Consider the following 19,469-nt stretch of genomic DNA (forward strand, 5'->3'; position numbering starts at 1 on the left):
TTTATTTTTATACCCTACTTTATTTTTATACCAAATATAAAAAGAAATAAATAAATTTTATTAAATTTTATAATTTTATAAATTAAGATTTTGGTTTTTTATTTTTTTTTTTTATTTTTTTTTTCTTGTCGGAAATTGGGGTATTTCATGATAAACGTTTACATGCCAGTTCTTTTTTCTTTTCTTTTTCAATGTCTATTATTGTTAACAATTAAAAAATAATAATAATAATAATAAATTATTACTTATTCCCATCCTACCCTTTTCCCATGATATCAATTTATTTGGGATTATATATCAATAATATGTAGTATTATATTAATATAAATATTAGTTTTTCTTGTCGGGCACATGTTAGAACTAATAACCGTCACGGCAACATTAGGTTAATCATAATGATCGGTTTCCTGCTTGACCGTCGCAGCATTATGATAAACATAATAATCGTCTTCCTACTTGATCATCGCAGCATCATGATTACCATCATGATCGTTTTCCTACCTCGTAACGTACGCATCCGTACTATCGTGAAGGGTAATGGGTATCCCCCAATGCATTAGTACACAATAATGCATGAGGTCCCAACGTTTTTTTATTTTCATTATCATTTAATACAACCCCACTAGCATTTCATACATATCATTTCACATATTGTTTATCATATCTTTTATCATACGCCGAAGTTGTATTTCATACTAGTTCGTCGTTTTGTTTACAATCATATCATATCATTCAAATTACATAAATAAATCACATCATAACATTCCATGCTTCCAGACATAACAATTTTCATCATATACATATCATATCATAACATATCGCATCACAATATATCATATCATAAACATGTTAATTTATCACATATCTCGTCCCATAGTATATTTCAGATCATATCACAACATATATATATATATATATATATATATATATATATATATATATATATATATATATATATATATCCGTCATTCACATGTTGTATCATAATCATATCGTAAACACTTCGTGGTTATATCATTCCCTAACTTATCATAGCCTTAACATTCATAGTCATATTATTACGTGAACGTACCTTAGTCATATCATTACAGGAAAGTATCCTACGCTGTCATTCTATCAATCTATCTTAATCTTATCCCTTTCTATCCATAACCTAACCATATTCTTTTATCAATCGATTGTGATCATGTCGTTTTTATCAATCTCTCATATCTGTAGCACTTCGATACATAACCTAACCTTAACGTTTTATGAACATATCTTACTCCTATCACTGAACAGATCGTTTCTTATCTCAAACATATCACTGAACAGATCGTTTCATAAATGTTATCATACAATTGATTATGTCCATTGAAATCCAAGTCAACCAATGTGAGCCCATGACATCAGTTTCAAGTTTGGACGTCTACAAAATTGTTTCTCTAGTTTACGTTGGTCCATGTTAGAGTCTTTACATGAGTTAAGTCTGATATTCTATTTAATACTTTTTTTTCTTCCTGTGTTTTTTCTTTTTTATTTTCTCATTTTAATTATATCAACCATCTTCCAAATCGGTACAAAATTCTTTTCATTTAATTTTTAATTTAAATTAATTAATTTTAACTAAATTAATATCATTTAATAAAATAAAAGAAATATATAAAATACCACCGACTCTTTGAAAAGTTATCTCCTCGGTAAAACTAACTTTTTAATTTTTTTTGTTTTTTCTTTGTTTTTGCACAAAGGAATCCCCGTAAATCAGCTGATTTTACGAAAAGAAAATTACTAATAGGTTGGCAGTTAAAAAGGAGTGGTGAGAGATTGAGGAGGGAAGAGGGATCCGTTACCAATTTTTCTTTTTCAATTTTATTATTTATTTATTTATTATTACTATTTTATTATTATTATTTTAGGATGGTTATATTTATCCCCTTTTATTATCTTATATATTTTGTTTTAATTAGTCTAACGAGCGAGATTTAAATTTTATTTTTTTCATAAATTTTCAATTTTGTGTAAATTCTATTAATTAAATTTGGTTATGCTTTCTTTTCTAATTTTTAGTCTCATCTATTTTTCATCCCTCGTAAATCTTTTGAATGCTTTGTTTTACGGTAATTGATCAATTTCCATAAAAGTAAATGAGAATGTGCGGGAAAATGACAATTAATTATTAAAATTAACGGTGAATAAACCTTAAAAATATCTAGAAAGTGTGTATGTATGCATTCATTTGTATGTGTTTATTAAATACTTCAATTTTCAATTTTGTGTCTAATAAATTTTTAATATATTCCATATTTAAAAAAATCACGTATTTGTTGGACACAAAATTTTAAGTTTATGTCCAATTGAATTTACTTTTAATGAATCATTCATTTTAAAATAGTTTGAGTATTACTAATATTAACTATAAAAATTTAAAAATTTATTGGTCATTTTTTAAGTTTAATGTTACTATTGCAAAATTAGTAATAAAAAACGCAAAATTAATAAAAATACTCAAGAAAATATGTGACGTTTAAAAGTTTAAAAAATATCCTTAAAACTTATTTGGGTTAAAACATGATACTAATCATGGTAAATGAACTTTTGACTTTTTTTTATTTATAAAAATTGATGATGTTTCTTATTTTTTTAAAAAATGAAAGACTATTAATAAACTTTTGAAAATCCATCGTATTTTTTAAACCCAAGTTAGTATTTTTTTTTTTAAATAATGTGTTAATGATTTTCATTCTTTGAATTTTTTTTTTTAAGTTTAAGAGTATTTTTAAGATTTTTTTTTTAAATTTTAACAGTATTATAAATACGTTTGAAAATTTAATATTTTTTTTATAAAAAAAGTGCCAAATTTAAGGATATTTTTATTAAATTAGCGTTTTTTAGCAAAACTTTACACACTTGAAAAAATATATATTAGACATTTTTACTTAGACTTAATTAATAATTTAATTTAAAAAAAAACACTAAATTTATATTCTTTACAAATAAAATAAAATGATTATAGAGACCATGATGTCAACATGATAAAGAAAGCCATAAATGGACTAAAGAAGGTAAAAATAAAATAAAATAAAATTATATTGATCTATATACACTATCAAATATAAATAGGGTTATAGTACAAAATATTGTAGGTGACAATTAAATATTTTTATTTTATTTTACTAGATAATTTTAAATTTATTTATCGCATTTTTTATTTAAAATTTGACGATGATAATCTTATATAACATAATATTTAATAAAATTTTATAAGTTACTCTAAAAAAAAATTATTTAAAAAATTCAATATTTCATTTTTATTTATTTATGGTGTAAATTTATTGCTACTTATGGACGTCGTGTCAATAATAAATTAAATTTCAAAAAATAAAAATATAAGAGAAAAACAAAATTAAAATTTTAAAGAAACTGATGGAAAAATACTAAGACTTAAATATATGCATATATTTGAACTAATGTATATTTTTTATTATTATTATTATTTTTGGATGGAAGTCATAAATATAATAGGTGGCCCATAGATATAAAAAGAATGAGAACCTGATCTTTTCACACGCTCAGATAAATTCTATTTGGTTTGATTCGTTCGGTTCAATTATAATTTATCAATTTTGTTTTTAAATTTTTAGGTTTATTTTACTTTCCTGATTTAATTCTAAAAATATTTATTTAATCATTATTGAAAAAAAAAATCATTAAATTTCTAAATTTTTTAAATTGAAGAGATAGCTTTACAGATATAATTCCTTAACAACATGGTCATATTATCTACTCTTCACTTTTTAAAAGTGAAAGAGTATCCCACAGACCAACACGAGTTCTTCTATATACTTTGTTCTCACTCGCATGCATTTTAGGGAAATTCTTAAGAAATCACACAACGTAGAAGTTATCCAAGAAAAAAATAATACTATTTAAGTCACAAAAAAAGAACATGGACTTTGATGGTACAGATTGTATTTTTATAAAAAAAACTTAGACAAACCGAGAGACAGAGGTATACTCCCACCTTCCTCTAACCGAGAGATAGAGGTATGCTCCCACCTTCCTTGTTCACTCCATCTTTGATTGAGGACAATTCAATTGTTATTTGTATTATAAATGATGAAATTTTATGAAAAAATTTATTTAATTTTAAAAAATGTGAATAAATTTTTTATAAAAGAATGAAATTAATTTTTAAATATTGATGATGTAACCATTTGAACCCGGGTGGGAAATAAACTAATTTTGACTTTAAAATTGTTTGGTTTTTTAGAATTTAAATAAAAATTATTGTTGTTATTATTATTATTTTTTTTTTTTTGTCTTATCTATTTAGTATTCTTCTTTTTTATTTTCTTTTTGTTTCATTCTGTCTTATCTATTTAGTGTTCTTCTTTTTTAATTTCTGTTTGTTTCATTCTACAAATTAGTTTTAGCCCATTTTTAAATGAAGATTTTCTAAAATTCATACAAAATTCTTTTTATTTAATTCTTAATTTAAAACTAATTAATTTTAACTAAATTAATATCATTTAATAAATAAAAGAAATATATAAAATACCACCGACTTTTGAAAGGTTATCTCCTCGGTAAAACTAACTTCTTAACTTTTTTTTTTTTTTTGTTTTTTCTTTGTTTTTGCACAAAAGAATCCCGGTATATCTGCTGATTTTTCGAAAAGAAAATTACTAATAGGTTGTCAGTTAGAAAAAGAGTGGTGAGAGATTGAGGAGGGAGGTCGGTTACCAATTTTTCTTTTTAATTTTATTATTTATTTATTATTATTACTATTTTATTATTTTATTATTATTATTTTAGGATGGGTATATTTATCTCATCTTATTATTCTATATATTTTTTTTAATGAGGCAGAGTATATTAAAATTGATGGGTTAAATTTAAAATATAAAAAAAATTGTTAAATATTAATTTAATAGCGAGATTTAAAATTTATTTTTTTTCATAAATTTTCAATTATGTGTAAATTCTATTAATTAAATTTGATTATGATTTCTTCTCCTAATTCTTTAGTCTCATCTATTTTTCATCTCTCGTAAATTTTTTTTTGTTATATGGTAATTAATAAACTTTCATAAAAGTAAATGAGAATGTGAGGAAAAATGACAATTAATCATTAAAACTAACGGTAAATAAACTTTAAAAATATCTAGAAAGTATGTATCTATGCATTCATTTTTATATGTTTATTAAATACTTGAATTTTCAATTTTGTATCTAATAAATTTTTAATATATTCGATATTTAAAAAAATCACGTGTTCGACACAAAATTTTAAGTTTTCTTCCTTTAAAACAATTGAATTTAGTTCTAATTAACCATTCATTTTAAAATAATTTATTACTAATATTAACTATAAATTTAAAATTTTAAAAATTTATTTGTCATTTTTTAAGTTTAATGTTACTAATGCAAAATTAGTAATTTAAAAAACGCTAAATTAATAAAAATACTCATAAATTTTGAACTTTGTCTAGAAAATATGTGACGTTTAAAAGTTAAAAAAAAAATCAAAAATAAAAAATACCCTAGCTATTCCGCCCCTACTACTGACTTTGTTTGATTCAAAAGGCGAACAGGCAGTCAGCCCCCCAGAGGGCTCTTGAACAGATTCTTAAATGTTGGATTACTATCTGCCTGCCTCTACGGAAGAGGTTGACTTTGTACCGCCAGAGGTCATATGGATCGACTTTTAATAGTGTTTAAAAAATATTCATAAACTTTAAAAAGTTTTATTAATATCTTTCCATTTTTATTGTAACGTTCAAAAATAAATTATGGTTAGTACTGTTTTTAAAAAATAGCCATAAATTTTTAAAATTAGTATTGACACCCTCTACTTTTATAAAATATGTTTAAATTTTTTTTTTATATCAATATATGTAAGAGAACGGTCTGACACCTTAGATTATACCCAAACTTAGCTTAAGTAGTTTTGAAATATGGTACTAATTATGGTAAATGTATTTTTAATTATTATTTTTACTTAACGATGTTTCTTAATTTTTTAAAAAAAATTATGAGTATTAATAAAAGTTTTGAAAATTTATCGTATTTTTTAAACTCTTTTAAAAGTGAATACTAACAGTAAATGTATTGATTTGTTTTTTTTTTTTTTTAAGTTTAATGGCATTTTTAAGATTTTCTTTTTTTAATTTTAAGAGTATTATTGAAACGTTTGAAAATTTAGTATTTTTTTTAGTACCAAATTTAAGAATATTTTTATTAAATTAGCGTTTTTTTAGCCAAACTTTACATACTATTGAAAAAAATATATTATACATTTTTACTTAAAAGTTGGTGGACTTAATTAATAATTTAATTTTGAAAAAAAAAACCACTAAATTTATATTATTTACAAATAAAATAAAATAATTACAGACCATGATGTCTAAAATATCGCCCGTCTCCACCCACGATCCCAGCAATGTGGCAGATAAAAAGAAATATATCCACACGGCCCAATCAATAGTTCAAGTCACACACTCCCATAATCCATTTTCTCTTCGAAGAATTCCCCTCAACCCGATAAAGGAAGCAAAAAATGAACAAACTTTCATAAAAGGTAAAAATAAAATAAAATATAATAAATTTATATTATATTAATCCATATACACTCTCAACCATATAAATAGGGTTTTAATACAAAATAGTGTGGGTGACAATTAAATATTTTAATTTTATTTTACTACCTAATTTTAAATTTATTTATCCCATTTTTTATTTAAAATTTGACGACATAATATTTAATAAATTTTTATAAGTTACACTGAACAAATTATTTTAAAAAATTCAATATTTCATTTTTATTTATTCATTATGGTGTCAATATTTCATTTTCATTTATTCATTCATTAGGATGTAAATTTATTTTACTGAATGACCCGTCTCAATAATAAATTAAATTTTAAAAAATAAAAATATAAAAGAAAAAACTAAATTAAAACTTTAAACAAGCGGGGGAAACTGACTTAAATATTATATTTGAACTACTGGTATATTTATTATTATTATTATTTTTGGATTGAAGTCATTAATATAATAGGTAGGCCATAGATATAAAAAAGAATGAGCACACGCTTTTTGGACCTAATCTTTTCACACGACCGGCTCATATGGATAAATTCTATTTGGTTTGATTCGGTTCGGTTCAATTATAATTTATCAATTTTGTTTTTACATTCTTAAGTTTATTTTAGGAAATAATTCTAAAAATATTTATTTAATCATTATTTAAAAAAATTTGTCATTGAATTTCTAAATTTTTTAAATTGAAAATATATATTTTGATAGATAGTCTTAAATTACAGATATAATTCTCGGACAACATGGTCACGTTATCTACTCCTCTCTTCTTAAGAGTGAAGAGTATCTCCACAGACCAACACGAGTTCTTCTATATGTTTTGTTCTCACTCACATGCATTTGAGGGAAATTCTCAAAAAGTCACCTAACATAAAAGTTATCTAAGAAAAAAAGAATATGAGTACAAGTCGTAATTTTCATTTATTTTAAGTCTTTTTTAATCTTCCTATTCTTAAGATCACTCTCACTCGGATGTAGTTTTCGTTCATTCATATATCTCTCTTCTACTCTAATGTCACCGTTGAATTTAAAAGAATCTTATTTTAAAACGCAAGTGAATATTAAAACTATCCACACATATTTTCTGATCAAATCCATCGTAACAAAAAAAAAAAGAACGCGTGATCCTAATTTTAAACTATTTTTTAAAATAAAATAATAAATTATTTTTCATGGAATCAGCTTTAAAGCTGATCTTATCTTAGCTAATTTAATTTGTTACATTAATTTCATATTTATTATTTTTCAAATTAAAAATAGATAATTAAAATAGAAAAGAAAAAAACTTTAAATTCTTAATATTTTGTTTTTTTTATAAAAAAAAAAAAACTTAAGACAAATCCGAAACAGAGGTATGTTCCCTCCTTCCTTATTCACTCCATTTTTAATTGAGCACACCTCAGATTATTATTTATATTATAATGATCAAATTTTATGAAAATATTTTATTTTTTTTTTAATTTCAAATTTAATTTTAAAAAAATGTGAATAAAATTTTTATATAAAAGAATGAAATTAATTTTTAAATATCCATGATGTAACAATTTGAACACGGGTTGGAAATAAACTAATTTTGACTTTAAGTTTTTTTAGAATTTAAATAAAAATTATTGTTACTTCTTTTTTTGTCTTATCTATTTATTCAACTCTTTCTTTCTCTGGCATCTTTATTAGCATTTATTTCACGGCACAAAATTCTATTTTTAAAGGTAGTTTTTACTAATTATTTTGAATATTTGATTTAACTCTCATTTTTTTAATATTACAAAAATTGATTTCTTATCCATGAATTTGATGGGAAAATGTAATTTTGAAATTATTTTTAACTTATTTTCAATGAGAGAGGAGAACGAAGCATTATTTGTAACGGTGTGAACATCTCTCTCTAGTAGACGTTTTAAACTCGTGAGGTTGACGACGATACGTAACGGGCTAAAACGAACAATATATGGTGGACTTGGACTATTACAATATATGATCTTTTAATCTTTGATTTAATGCTTAAAGGTAGGGACGTTCATATTCCCGATGTAACAACCGTATAAAAAAAAAATAATAATTAGAAAAAATGGTAACCCCATCCCTCTCTCAATCTCTCCGCTCATTTCAACACTTATCAGTATTTCCTTATTTTTTCTAAAAACAAAACAAACCGATTCCCTTCTTTTATGTAAAAACAAAACAAACAGATTTCCTTATAAACAAAACAAATATATTTCCTTATAAACAAAACAAATGAAAATAAAAAAGAAAGGTTTAAGGAGATTTACTTGAGAACGGTAAAAACAAATAGAAAAAATTAAAAGGTTGAGATTTAGTTTTGCTCGGAGGAGATAATGCATTTGAAGAGAGGTCAGTAGTCTTCCTTTTATTTTATTAAATGAATATTAATTTAGTTACAAGTTCGTTTTGAAATGAATTTTGTATGAGTTTGAAAATCTTGTAGCCATTTTTAGGGAAAAAGTAAGAATTGATTAAAAGATTTGCTAAAACTAACTGTGAAAAAGGAAATAAAGGGAAAAATTGTGAATATAATTAAAATGAAGAAAAAAAAAAGGAAACACAGTAAAGACAGAGAGAATATAATTAAAAGAAAAGAAAATATCTAAAAAATGTTAAAGGATATTAAATGGTCTGTATCAAAATAATATTATAACAAACATATATAAATATTTCCAGAATTAACTCATGAACTCTAAGGTTCTCATGAAGTTTAACACATGGACTAATGTAAATTAGAGAAAAAATTTTGTAAAAGTTCAAACTTGAAACTGATGTCATAGCTTAGAGACTTGAATTTCAATAGATAAAATCAAACTTTTATTATAGATAACTTTGTGACATCAGCCTAAGGTAATCAGGTAAGTGGTTTTACTATCGGTATGGTTATACTTGATGTTGACACGTGCCCTGTAGTTCTGCACATATCATATATATTGATATGTGTGAATTGTTTGCGAATCGATATGCTTATGATATATTATGTCCATGTTATAATATGTGAATTGTAAGATAATACTTACCGTGTGATGTGTTCAATGATATGTTTGAGATAGGATACAAGAAGGATGCACTAAACGTAATATAACGATATAAGTAAGATATGTTAATGGAACGTTAAGGTTAGGGTTCGTATCGAAGTGTTATGGATATGAGAGAGTGGTAAAAACGATATGGTCATAATCGATTGATAAAAGAATACGATTAGGTTATGGGTAGAAAGGGATAGGATTATGATATATTGATAGAACGATAGCGTTAAGATACGTCACTGTAACGATATGACTAAGGTATGTTCATGTAACGATATGACTAAGGTATGTTCATGTAATGATATGAATGTGATATGTATAAGAACGTTAAGGCTATGTTAAATTAGGGAACGATATGACTACGAATTGTTTATGATATGATATGATATGATTATGATACGACATGTCAATGACGGATATCTATGTTATATCTCTTAAATTGTATGTATACAACATGATATGAATGACATGAAATCACGATAAACGACATGAAATATAACCCCGTTAGAATTATGTATGATATGAGAATAGAAAAATGAGAAATGATATGATATGAATCATAAACGATATGTGAAATGATATGAAAAACGATATGATATGTACGGAACGCTAGCGGGGTTGTATTAAATAATAATGAAAATGGAAAAATATTGAAACCTCATGCATTATGTGTGCTCATGCCCTGTGGGATACCCTTATTCCATCACAAGGGTACAGACGCATACATCAGTAGACAGGTGAAGTATCATTATGTTTTACATAATGCTGCCTTGACGTTTTAATGTTAATGGGTATCCAGCATAAGAAGGTACCAGAGCAGACTCGCCCAACAAGAAAAGAGACCCAGCGGTGTGCGAACTGTCTGGTGAGCCCATACTCGCATGTATGGGTTACGTGTAGAGTATATGGTACACATCCAAGCTGCCCATTAACATAGTGCTGCTGGAAAAGAGACTGATATGATAGGTTTGGTCATTGCATGTTCTTGCATTCAACCCCTAATAGTGGGGTCACTCAGCGAGTATTTCTTAAAATACTCAAGCCACATGCTACCTTTGTTTTAAGTTAAGGCAAGACATTCTTGTACGGCTGACAACGACATTGCAACTTAAGACCATAACACATGCATGGGGTAGTCGTATTATTTTCTTAGAATTAGGCTAGAATAAGATGTTTTTAATTTAAACGTTTATTTATTTTATTTAGTCTTTTGTTGTGTCGTTTTTAAAAGTGTTTTCAAAACACGCAAGACCATGACTGTGTTTTAAGATAAAGGTGACGTTTTATGAAAGTTTAAATGAAGTATTTCCGCATTCAATGTTCACATATCATAACATATACATATCATATCATAAGCATATCGATCCATAGACAATTCACATATATCAATATATATGACACATGCAGAATCACAAGGCACGTGTCAACATCAAATATAACAATGCCGATATTAAGGTCACTTACCTTATTAATTTAGATTGATGTCACCAATTTATCCTAAAGAAAGTTTGATTTTGTCGTTTATTCCCAAGTCAACCGACATGAACCTCTGACATCAATTTCTAAGTTCAATTCTCTATATTCTACAATGCTCGAGTATTAGACTTCAGGCCAACATCATAGATTTTGTCTGGGAATATATATATATATATATATATATATATATATATATATATATATATATATATATATATATATATATAATTTTATTTTTATTAATAATCTCATTTTTTATTATTAGCACCGTTATGTCGGAAAAGAATTTGATTGATTTATTTTATATTACCTTATTCTTACGGTTCATTTTCTATGACCTATTCCCTCTCATTCTTACTAGAAAACATGCAAGTTTTTTTTGCTACGTTTTAAGATAAAATTTTGAATGAAGTATTTTCGCATAAAATGTTTATGATATGTATACAATAGTGACTTTAGGTTAAATAAAAATCTAGAGTCGCTACAAGGTTTCTACGAGAAGAGTTGCGACTCTACGTAGGTTTAGCCCGAAGTTCATGACGAGTAGACAGGAATTGTAACCAAATAAACAAAAGTCAACCAACTACAAATTCCTAAAGCGTAAAGGAATCACTCTATAAAGTAAAGAATCTTGCCTGAAACACTAGGCTCGGAGCGCCCTATTTGTTCCACTCGAAATAATCCAATTAATGAAAATTTAAAAAAAGAATTGTATGATTTTATATTATATTTATTTTTCTCTTTTTTTTTGGTTTTTTCTTTCCATTCCTTTCAATTGTTTTTATTAATAATTTATCATAATTAAATATGAAATTAAATAAAATATGTGAGGGAGGCCCAATGGGCCTCATGGGCTTTGGGCTCGGAGGTGAAGTCCAACTAAATTGATATATCTCATACCATACCATATTTCATATCATATCCCAATAAATATATATATATATATATATATATCCGTCATTCACATGTCGTATCATAATTATATCATATCATATCGTAAACATTTCGTGGTTATATCGTTCCTTAACCAATCATAGTCATATTGTTACATGAACGTACCTTAGTCATATCGTTACAAGAATGTATCTTAATGCTACCGTTCTATCAATCTATCATAATTTTATCCCTTTCTATCCATAATCTAACCATATTCTTTTATCAATCGATGATGACCATGTCATTTTTATCAATCTCTCATATCTATAACACTTCGATACGTAACCTAACCTTAACATTTCATGAACATATCTTACTCCTATCATTACATTACGTCTAGTGCATCCTTCTCGTATCTTATCTCAAACATATCATTGAATACATCGTATTATAAATATTATCATATAATTCACATATTATAACATATACATATCATATCATATCATAAGTATATCGATTCATAAACAATTCACACATATCAATATATATGACACGTGCAGAACCACAAGGCACGTGTCAACATCAAATATAATCATGCCGATAGTAAGACCACTTACTTTATTAGCTTACGTTGTTGTCACAAATTTATCCTTAGTGAAAGTTCGATTATGTCCATTGAAATTCAAGTCAACTAATGTGAGCCCATGACATTAGTTTCAAGTTTGGATGTCTACAAAATTATTTGTCTAATTTACATTGATCCATGTGTTATACTTTTGAACGTTCAAATCTTTATATGAGTTAAGTCTTGAATTTTTATATATAGTTATTATAATATTATTTTCGTACAAACCATTTAATACTCTCTAACATTTAAACATTTTTAAAGATATTTTCTTTCTTGTTTTTCTTTTCTATTTTATTTTTTTTATTTTAATTATATACACCATCTTCTCCTTTTTATCTCGGTTTATTTTCTTCTCTAAAGTTAGTTTTAGCCCATTTTTAAATCAATTCTTGTTTTTTTCTAAAATTCATACAAAAAAATTTTCGTTTAATCCCTAATTCAAAACTCATTAACTGTAACAAAATTAATATTATTTAATTAAATAAAAGAAAGATATAAAATATCACTGATTTTTAAGAGTCATATCAAAACTAACTGTTTAAACTTTTTTGTTTTTTCTTTATGCAAATAAAGGTCTTATTTTTTTTCTAACAACAACTAAGATTTCCTAAAACTCATACAAAATTCTTTTTGTTTAATCCTAATTTAAAACTAATTAATAGTTACAAAATTAATATTATTTAATAAAATAGAAGAAAGATGCTCCTAAAACTAAATGCTTAAACTTTTTAAAAGAATTCATAATATATTGACAGATAGAAGAGAGGGAGAAAGAGGAGGGATCCGTTACCAATTTTTTTTTATTTTATTATTTATTTATTATTATTACTATTATTATTTTTTTTTATGATGGTTATATTTATTTGATATATTTTATTTTAATTAGTTGAAGTATATTAAAATTGATGGGTTAAATTTAATATATATATATATATATATATATATATATATATATATATATATATATATATATAATAAAAATTTAACTCTTGTACTTCAAATGAATTTTAAGATTTAAATTTTATTTTTTTCATAAATTTTTAATTTTTTGTAAATTCTATTAATTAAATTTGATTATGCTTTCTTCTCCTAATTCTCTAGTCTATTTATTTTTCATCCCTCGTAAATCTTTCAAATGCTTTGTTGTACAGTAATTAATCAATTCCATGAAAGTAAATGAGGATGCGTGGAAAAATGACAATTAATCATTCAAACTAATCGTACATAAACCTTAAAAAAATATCTAGAAAGTGTGTATCTATACGTTTTTTTTTTTTTTGGGTCTATTCATTTTTACGTGTTTATTAAACACTTGAGTTTTCAAAAATTTTAAGTTTTCATCCTATAAAACAATTGAATTTACTTCTAATGAATCATTCCTAGAGTATTTCTATATTAACCATAAATATAAAAAATTAAACATTTATTTAACTTTTTTTAAAGTTTAATGCAGATACTTAGTAATTTAAAAAATGCCAAATTAATAAAAATACTCATAAATTTTGTATTTTGTCTGGAAAACATCTTACGTTCAATAGTCTACAAAGTACCTTTAAATTTTCAAAAAAATCTCAAATATACTCTTACCATTAATTTGGAATGGAAACGATTAGTATTTTATTTCAAAAATACCTTCACCTTTTATTAGTGTTTAAAAAATATTCATAAACTTTAAAAAGTTTTATTAATATCCTTCAATTTTTTTTTAATGATAAAAATACCTTATCGTTAATACTATTTTTAAAATTAGTACATCCTTTACTTTTTATGTTAAAAAAAATTCTTACATCAATATATGTAAGAGAACCGTCTATTGACACTCCATAGATTAAACTCAAACTTACTTTTGAGAGTGAGTAGTTTTGAAAATGGTATTAATGATGGTAAAAGTATTTTGATTTTTTTTTTTTTAATTTTAAGAGTATTATTGATACTTTTGAAAATTTAGTATTTTTTTTTAAAAAGAGCGTAAAATTTAAAAATATTTTTATTAAATTAGCTTTTTAGTAAAACTTTACCTACTATTAAAAATTATATTAGAGTAATTTAATTTTGAAAAAAAAAACACACCCGAATAAAATAAAATAATTTATAATTTTTATACCAATAAAATTTATAAAGTTGCTATGGATAATAATGTCAATTTTTCATAATTAGAAGGTAAAAATAAAATAAAATAATATTATATTAATCCATATTCACCCTCCAAATATAAATAGGATTTTATTACCAAATAACTCTCAACCCAAGAGTATAAATAGGATTTTAGTATAAAAGAGTGTAATAACACTTAAATATTTTAATTTCATTTTATTAATTAATTTAGTCTAAATAATTTTTTAAAAATTATATTACATTCTGTAAATATAATTTTAAATTTATTTATTCTATTTTTTATTTAAAATTTGACAATAATGATCTTATATAATATAATATTTAATAAATTTTTATAAATTACACTAAAAAAAATTACCTTATTGTAAATTTATCTTTACTTAATTTTGAATTTAAATTTAAAAAAATAAAAATATAAAGAAAAGCTAAATTAAAATTTTAAACCAAGGAGGAAAAAAATGCTCCAAACCTAAATATATAGGGATATTATATTTGAACTAATGATATATTTATTATTATTATTATTATTTTTAGACTGAAGTCATAAATACAATAGATGGGCCATGGATATACAAACAATGAGCATACAGTTTTTTAACTTGATTTTTCACCTGACCAGCCTCCTATGGATAAATTTTATTTGGTTGGAGGAATTTTGTTTGGTTGTTTGTTCTAGTGGTGGATCTAGGGTGTACCAAGGTCATTCTTGTATTTTCTCTCCAACAAATTCTTTTTGGAAAGTGAATCTGCTTGTAAAGGGAAAGTCATTCTTACCTTTGTTTTTTTTTTCTCTCCCAAAATTCTTCCGGTAGTGTTGAGGAGAAATTTTTGGGAGAGAGATGTGTTAGTCTCTCCCACATGCAATGGATAGTTTGTAAATTTGAGATATGTATACATACACACATATCGTATCATAATCATATCGTAAACACTTCATAGTCATATCGTTTCCTAACTTATCATAGCCTTAACATTCTTATACCAATTATAGTCATTTGTTACATGAACGTACCTTAGTCATATTGTTATAGGAACGTATCCTAACGCTACCGTTCTATCAATATATTATAATTTTATCCCTTTCTATCCATAACCTAACCATATTCTTGTATCAATCGATGCGACCATATCTTTTTTATCAATTTCTCATATCCGTAACATAACTTTAACGTTTCATGAACATATCTTACTTCTATCATTACATTACGTCTAGTGCATCATTCTCGTATCTTATCTCAAACATATCATTGAGCACATTGTATCATATCATATACATATTATATCATAAGCATGCATATCGATCCATAAACAAGTCACACATATCAATATATATGACACGTGCAGAACCACAGGGCACGTGTCAACATCAAATATAACGATGCCCATAGTAAGATCACTCGATTAGCTTACGTTGTTGTCACAAATTTATCCTTAGTGAAAGTTAGATTATGTCCATTGAAATCCAAGTCAACCAATGTGAGCCCATGACATCAGTTTCAAGTTTGGACATTTACAAAATTGTTTCTCAAGTTTACGTTCGTCCATGTGTTATACTTCATGCGAACGTTAAAGTCTTTACATAAGTTAAGTGTTGAATTATTTATATATGTTTGTTATAATATTATTTTCATACAAACCATTTAATAACCTAACATTTTTATGATATTTTCTTTTCTCTTACTGTGTTTTTCTTTTTTATTTTCTTCACTTCAATTATATCCACCATCTTCCCATTTTTATCTCGGTTTGTTTCTTTCTTGAAAGTTAGTTTTAGCCAATTTTTGAATTTAACACAACTAAAGATTTCCTAAAACTCAAACAAAAAAAATTCAATTATAACTAAATTAATATCATTTAATAAAATAAAAGAAAAAATGTAAAATATCACTGACTTCTAGAAAATCATATCTTCTCAGTAAAACTAACTTTGGTTGTTTTTACAAAAGGAAAATTACTAATGAAAGATTCAGGAGAGAAGGGATAAGTTACCATTTTTTTTTTTCATTTTATTATTTATTTACTATTATTACTATTTCTTTTATTATTATATTTATTTTATCTTGATTATCTGACATATTTTATTTTAATTAATTAAAGTATATTAAAATTGATGGGTTAAATTTAAAAGGCATAGTTAAATATAAATTTAATTGTTTAACTTCAAACAAATTTATTTTTGTACTCTTTTAAATATTCATTAAAAGTCATCCATATCTTTGTAAGTTTATTTTTTCTGATTTACTTTAGGTAAATACATCATATCATAACATTCTATGATTCTAGACATAACAATTTTCATCATATACATATCATATAATAACATATCACATCACAGCATATCATATCATAATTTATTGTCTCTGATTATTTCGTTTTCCAATATTAGTTTTAGTCAATTTTTAAATCAAATCTTACTTTTTTTTTTCTCGTACAACCGTTACAACATTTCCAAAAACTCATACAAAATTCTTTTCATATAATCCGTCATTTAAAACTAATTAACTGTAATCAAATTAATATCATTTGGTAAAATATCACTGACTCTTTCAAAGTCATGTCTATCATAACTTTTTTATCAAGAATTTAATAAATCTGCTGTTTTACAAAGAAGAATTACTAATAGTAAGCCGTTAGAAAAGGAATGGTGAGATTGAGGAAAGGAGGAATCTGTTACCATTTTTTTCAATTTTATTATTTATTTATTATTATTATTATTATTATTATGATTATTTTAAAATTATTATATTTATTTTTTCTTGATTATCTGATGGGTTAAATATAAAATATAAAAAACAGTTAAATATAAATTTAATTACGTAACTTCAAACAAATTTTAAGATTTAATTTTTATTTTCTCATAAATTTTCAATTTAGTGTAAATCCTGTTCACTAAATCTTTCAAATACATTGTTTTACGATAATTAATCAATTTTCATAAAAGTAAATGAGGATGTGCTATAAAATGACAATTAATCAATAAAACTAATGGTAAATAAACCTTAAAAATATCTAGAAAGTAGAAAGTGTGTATCTATGCATTCATTCTTAGGTATCTATTCATTTGTATGTATTTATTAAATACTTAAGTTTTCATTTTTGTGTCTAACAAATTTTTAATATATTCGATATTAGAAAAATCACTTATTTGTTGGACACAAATTATAAGTTTTCGTCTTTAAAACAATTGAATTTTACTGAATGAACCATTTATTCATTTAAAAATAGTTTGAGCATTTCTGTATTAAACATAAATATAAAAATTTAAAGTTTTATTGGTCTTAAATGCTTAATTAGATATAAAATTAGTAATTAAAAAAAACCAAATTAATAAAAATACTCATAAATATGGTAATTTGTCCAAAATATCCTTAAAACTTAAAAAAAAAAAAAAATCTCAAATATACTTTTATCAAAAATACCCTTACTTTTAACCATGTTTAAAAAATATTCATAAAATACCTTATTTTGGTACTATTTTTTAAAAAATAGCAATAAATTTTTAAAATGAGTATTAAAGCCGTTTACTTTTATAAAAAAAAAAAAGTAAAAATTAAAAGAAAGTACACATCCAAGCTGCGCATTAGGATAATGCCGTAGAAAAAGAGACTAATATGATAAGTCTGGTCATTACATTCGCATGTTCTTGCATTCAACCCCAATAGTGGGTCCCTTAGTGAGTATTTCTTAAAATACTCAAGCCACGTGCTACCTTTAATTCAGGTTAAGGCAAGACATTCCAGTACGACTGACGACCGCATTGCGACTCCAGACCATGACGCATGCTAAGGTAGTTGTATTATTTTCTTAGACTTACGCTAGAATAGGATGTTTTTAATTTAAACGTTTATTTATTTTATTTAGTCTTTTGTTGTGTCGTTTTTAAAATTGTTTTCAAAACACGTAAGTCCATGACTGTGTTTTAAGATAAAAGTGAGAAAGTTTTAAGTGAAGTATTTCTATATTCAATGTTCACATATTATAACATATACACATTATATCATAAGCATATCGATTCATAGACAATTCACACATATCCATATATATGACACATGCAGAACAACGGTTATGAATAATGATATTTAATTTTTAAAATATAACATAATTAATTATTCGATTTAATTATTATATTAATGGTTATTAAAATTTGAGTGAATAGATATTTCTTAATATATAAATGAAAATTAAGTTAAAATTTAGTTGACTAAAACTATTTTAATAAATTAGCATAAAAATAAATTAATTAACAACAATTAATTATTTAAAAATATTATTAAACTACTGTATTTTCATGCAATACCCCATATAACTATTTTTTATTTTTAAATATTTTAAACAAAATCTCAAACTAAACGACTATACAAAACTGAAGATATTTTAATTATGTTAAGTTATGTTTAATATAAAAATTGATAAGACTCTAATTCCAATTATAATTGAGTAAATAAAATATCAATTAATTATTTTAAGGGTAGGAGGTTCGATGGGCGCCCACGACCTCACATTATGTCTTCGTCCTATACTCATGAGTTTCCCTACCATTTTTAACTAAATATGAAATTAAATAAAATATGGGAGGCCCATTAGGCCCGTGGGTTTCGGGCTTCTCAATTTACCAGAGATTAATGGATATTTCAACGTAGTATATGAATATAAATATAATTTTTTTTTAATTATCTCAAATGCTATTTAATTATATTTATCAATTTTATTAATTTTATTTTTTTTATTTTTTTTTCTTTATTTAATTTACCTAAATACAT

This window comes from Cucurbita pepo, chromosome 10 (genome assembly GCF_057944985.1).
Source record: "Cucurbita pepo subsp. pepo isolate OVF chromosome 10, ASM5794498v1, whole genome shotgun sequence".
Lineage (NCBI taxonomy): Eukaryota > Viridiplantae > Streptophyta > Magnoliopsida > Cucurbitales > Cucurbitaceae > Cucurbita > Cucurbita pepo.